The following is a 6,000-nucleotide window of genomic DNA, read 5'->3' as shown; positions in this document are numbered from 1 at the left end:
TAAATGCAAAATAGCCGTTGATATAGTCGTTACTGCTGACCGTTGCGTTTTCAGCCGTTGATGTGCAGGGGTTGACCGTCCGGACCAGGGGCGCGGACCGTCCGCGGTTGGCAGAATTGGAGCAACGGCTAGGAAGTGGTTGGTGGCTATAAATACAACCCCAACCACCTCCATTCAAAACACCCAAGCATTCCAACCTTCAACATTCAATACAAGAGCTAGCAATCCATTCCAAGACATAATCAAAGCCTCCAATCTCTCCAAGTTCCACAATTGAGACAAGTGATCATTAGTGATTAGTGGCTTGAGAGAGAGAGTGATTTGTGTGTTATTTGTCGCTCTTGTCGCTTGGCTTTTTGCAATCGTGCTTTCTTCTTCCCCATTCTTATTCTCAAGCACTTGTAATCAAAGCAAGAGACACTAAGTTTGTAGTGGTCCTTGTGGGGGTCTAAGTGACCCATTTGATTAAGGAGAAAGATCACTCGGTCTAGGTGACCGTTTGAGAGAGGGAAAGGGTTGAAAGAGACCCGGTCTTTGTGACCACCTCAACGGGGACTAGGTTCTTTGGAACCGAACCTCGGTAAAACAAATCATCGTGTTCATCCGCTTTATTTCTTGGTTGATTTGTTTTCCCTCTCTTTCGGACTTGGATTTAATTCTAACGCTAACCCCGGCTTGTAGTGTATGCTTAAGTTTATAATTTTCAGATTTGCCTATTCACCCCCTCTAGGTGACTTTTTAGCATACATGGGCATCGCCGCCCTTCTTCTTGTAGTATATTTTCTTTTCCTTCCTCTTTCCCTTCTTGTCGTCGCCCCTGTCACTATCACTAGATAATGGACATTTAGCAATAAAATGACTGGGCTTACCACATTTGTAGCACAGTTTCTTGGAGCGGGGTTTGTAATCCTCCACCCTCCTTTGTTTGAGGATTTGGTGGAAGCTCTTGATGATGAGCGTCGTTTCCTCATTGTCGAGCTTGGAGGCGTCGATGGGGAGCCTACTTGATGTAGACTCTTCTTTCTTTTCCTCCGTTGCTTTGAATGTGACGGGTTGCACCTCAGGTCTGGAGGTGTCGCCTTGCTCGATGATTTGTTTGGAGCCTTTGATCATCAACTCAAAGCTCACAAACTTTCCTATAACCTCCTTGGGAGACATTAGCTTATATTTAGGATCACCACGAATTAATTGAACTTGTGTAGGATTATGAAAAACAAGTGATCTTAGAATAACCTTGACCATTTCATGGTCATCCCATTTGGTGCTCCCGAGGTTGCGCACTTGGTTGACCAAGGTCTTGAGCCGGTTGTATATTGCTTGTGGCTCCTCTCTTTAGTTGAGGATGAATCGACCGAGCTCCCCCTCGATTGTCTCCCGCTTGGTGATCTTGGTCACCTCATCCCCTTCGTGTGCAGTCTTTAGTACATCCCAAATCTCTTTAGCACTCTTCAACCCTTGCACCTTATTATACTCCTCTCGACATAGAGAGGCGAGGAGTATAGTAGTGGCTTGGGAGTTGAAGTGCCAGATTTGGGCAACCTCGTCCGAGTCGTAGCCTTCATCCCCCACGGATGGTACCTGTGCTCCAAACTCAACAATGTCCCAAATGCTAGCGTGGAGTGAGGTTAGATGATGTCTCATTTTATCACTCCACATGCAATAATCTTCACCGTCAAAAACTGGTGGTTTGCCTAGTGGGACGGAAAGTAAAGGAGTGCGTTTGGAAATGTGGGGATAGCGTAGGGGGAAATTACTAAACTTCTTGCGCTCATGGCGCTTAGAAGTGACGGACGGTGCGTCGGAGCCGGAGGTGAAGGGCGAAGAAGAATCGGTCTCGTAGTAGACCACTTTCTTCATTTTCTTCTTCTTGTTGCCACTCCGGTGCGACTTGACGTGAGGAGGTGAGTCCTCCCTTCCTTTGGCGCCAGACTCCTTTGATGGAGCCTTCCCGTGGCTTGTGTCCGTTTCCATCTCCCTCTTAGCGGATCTTCCCGACATCACTTCGAGTGGTTAGACTCTAATGAAGTACTAGGCTCCGATACCAATTAAAAGTCGCCTAGAGGGGGGTGAATAGGAGGAAACTAAAATTTATAAACTTAAAGCACAACTACAAGCTGGGTTAGCGTTAGAAATAAATGCGAGTCCAAAAGAGAGAGGGAAAACAAATCAACCAAAGAAATAGGGCAGATGACACGGTGATTTATTTTACCGAGGTTCGGTTCCAAAGAACCTAGTCCCCGTTGAGGTGGTCACAGAGACCGGGTCTCTTTCAACCCTTTCCCTCTCTCAAACAGTCACTTAGACCGAGTGAGCTTTCTCCTTAATCAAACGGGTCACTTAGACCCCGCACAAGGACCACCACAACTTGTTGTCTCTTGCTTTGATTACAAGTGCTTTGAATAACAAGAATGGGGAAGAATAAAGCGATCCAAGAACAAGAGCTCAAAGAACATGAGCAAAACTCTCTCTCTCTAGTCACTAGGTGTTTGGAGTGTATTTGGGACTTGGAGAGGCTTTGATTCTTTTGAATTGTGTCTTGTATTGATTGCACTAGCTCTTGTATTGAATGAGATGTCTAAAAAACTTGGATGCTTGGAGTGGTGGTCGTTGGGGGGTATTTATAGCCCAACCACCAAACTAACCGTTGAGGAGGCTATCTTTCGATGGGCGCACTGGACAGTCAGGTGCGCTACCGAACACTGTCCGGTGCGCCAGCCACGTCACCCAACCGTTAGGGTTTTGACGGTTTCGACCGTTGGAGCTCTGACATCTTGGGGCATCGGACAGTCCGGTGCCGCACCGGACAGGCACTGTTCACTGTCTGGTGCGCCTTCTAGCGCTGCTCTGACTCTGCGCGAACTGTCCGCGCACTATTCACGTTTGCAGGCGACCGTTGGAGTTGACCGTTGCTCTCGATAGTCGTTGCTCCGCTAGCACACCGGATAGCCCGGTGACCCACCGGACAGTCTGGTGAATTATAGCGGAGCGGCTCTCCAGAAACCCGAAGGTGAAGAGTTTGAGTCGATCGCCCCTGGTGCATCGGACACTGTCCGGTGGCACACTGGACAGTCCAGTGCGCCAGACCAGGGTTCTCTTCGGTCTCTTTTGCTCCTTTATTTTGAACCCTAACTTGTATCTTTTTATTGGTTTGTGTTGAACCTTTAGCACCTGTAGAATATATAATCTAGAGCAAACTAGTTAGTCCAATTTGTTTGTGTTGGGCATTCAACCACCAAAATCATTTAGGAAAAGGTTTAAGGCCTATTTCCCTTTCATATAGTGTAGAGGACCTGCTCCCCCACCTACCTTGTTCTATGATTTCGACAACGAGCACATGCCCCACATGTGCTCAGGATATCTGGTATGAGCAGGGTGTGTGTCTATAGGACCTCAGACTGATGTCAATAGGACTTCCATAAATGCATGGTGGGACATGCACCTAGCCTGGACATGCTTGTTAGTTGTAACCCCTCTCCATTGGTCTATAAATGGGAGAGGGGGACTCATCCAAAGTCCTTTTTTGGACACCCTTTTCCTATCTTTTAACACAACCTCTGACATTTTGCACTCTCAAGCTCACATAGCCTTCTTGTAATCGACACTTAGCTAATTTCCGACAATCAAACCCACTCAAGAGGACATAGGGTATTACGCCTTGGTCGCCCGAACCTACCTAAAACCCTTGTCTCTAGGTCTAGGCACAAAAACCGAAAACCAAACACCGAAACCAAAAAAATCGTAACCGAAACCGGTCACACCAAATTATTTTTCGATTAGCATTCTTCAAAAACCGAACTAAATTTCGGTTTTCGATTTTTTGTTCGGTTTAAACCGAAAACCCGAAAATATTGCACCAGTTCAAACTAGCCTTTTCTGTCCAAGTGTACAACAAGCAGTCAACCCACGGTCACGGCCTCACCTCACAGCCACGCATATCCCACGTTCACAATGTTGAATTAATGTGGGTCTGGCCCATATTAATATTCAATAATAGTCAATGCTAGAGGCCCACTTTAATGCTAAGTTGTACTAGTACTTTAGTACCATATCGGAAGTTCAAGGGACAATTCACTCAACTTAAATAGGTGGACCATTGGTGCATCTACTGAGAAGCTGAGAAAAGGATGAATGACTGCCACACGCGTTCGCGCCGCCGGCCGGGCTAGGCCATGGCCATGGTAGATCGGACCTTAGATCGAATATTCCTTCCTAACAGTTGCGCATTTTGCCTAGAGTAATGATCGTCCATTACCGTCGTACGTTACTGGCCGTTTCCTGTGTTATGGCGAGTAACGGACGAGTTGTAATGGCTGTCAGCTATTAACGGACATCACTGATGGCGTCAGTTTCTAGCTGGCTGTAACGGTAGCTCTGATGGTGAACGTTACTGTCCGTTGGCCTCCCTCTATGCATGTATATATATGAGGAGGGGAGGCTGCTTCTGGTTACGAGAGAACACACGTATAATTCTCAGACGCGTTGCGTACAGCCCATCCCCGTCCCACCTTCTACGAGCACAGAGAGTGTGGGAGAGCAAGCCTCCGAAATCGCCGTCCGCAGAGAGACACTTGCATAGGAGTGCGGGCGATCAGGTTTTTGGAGAGCATACTCGCAACTACTTGCTCCGTCCGCTCGACCAGCGCTGATCAAGTTCCTTGTTGTCGGCGTCGTTCGTGGGACTGCACTGCGTACATCTATCTGCGTCGACTGTGTATGACTACATCAAACATACACACGAGATGTCTCGTGTGAATGGAGCCACTGATGCCTTGAGCATCGGCCCCTCCATAGGGTACAATCTGTTCTTTGTATTTGTGCATTTCTTATTGTTGTTTACTGCTTATGTGAGTAGTGATACACATATGCACATACATGTTGTCACATACATCACCGTGATTTTCTGGATTAAATTAAAACTAAAAATGACTATTTCTCCAACAATCCAAAAACCTGATATTAGGCATTTTCCTGTTAGTGGTTTTGCTGCTGCGTTAAAGCCAAGTGAACCTTTTGACGGGACATTTTACCAGAGGTGGCATAGTAAGATGATACTATGGTTGACTGCAATGAACTGCTATCACGTCGCACAGGGGAAACCCGAACAGTTCACTCCTGAAGAGGAGAGAATGTTTGATGTTGCCGATAGCCTGTTTCGAGGCATCGTGATTGTCGCTGTTGCCAATAAGTATGTTGATTCTTATCTAACGTGCACATCTACAAAAGAGTTATGGGATGCATTAGATGAGAAGTTCGATGTTTCTGATGCTGGTAGCGAGCCGTACATCATGGAACGGTTGTTTGACTACAAGATGGTTGAGAACCGTCCTGTAGTTGAACAGGCTCATGAAATACAGGCACTAGCTAAGAAACTCGGACAGTTCCCATGTGTCTTGCCTGACAAGTTTGTGGCTGGCGGTATTATCGCTAAGTTGCCACCTTCTTGTATGGGTTTTGCTACCACTCTAAAACATAAGAGACAAGAGTTTAGCGTGGCTGAGCTTATTAGGTCTCTTGATGTTGAGGAGAGGGCGAGAGCAAAAGACACTCGTGGAAAAGTAGTTGAGACTTCTAGTGCCAATATGGTACAAAGGAAGAACTACAATGCGTCACATAATAATAAAAGGAAGAACAAGCAACAGAATGCCACGAAGCCCAAGCAGGTAGCCTCGTTTAAAAAGAAGAACAAAGGAGCTAGTTGCTTTGTTTGTGGGAGTACTGATCACTGGGCAATCGCGTGTCCATACCACAAATTTAAGCAAGAGAAAAACCAGATAAAGAGAAGAAAACAACAAACATGGTTGTTGCGAGACCGCAGAAGGAACATCGAGGTATGGTAATATTTTACCTACTGTTCTTTTAGTGTGTCAGTCCCTTGAGTGGTTGGCTGACACTGGTGCTAACATTAATGTGTGTGCTGATATTTGTTTGTTTTCTTCTTATCAGTGCAAAGGGACTGGAGCCTTGCTGATGGGGAACGGATCACATGCACGTGTTCTTGGT

The sequence above is a fragment of the Zea mays genome, chromosome 7, assembly GCF_902167145.1.
Source record: "Zea mays cultivar B73 chromosome 7, Zm-B73-REFERENCE-NAM-5.0, whole genome shotgun sequence".
NCBI classification, from domain to species: Eukaryota; Viridiplantae; Streptophyta; class Magnoliopsida; order Poales; family Poaceae; genus Zea; species Zea mays.
Note: the sequence above shows the minus strand (reverse complement) of the source record.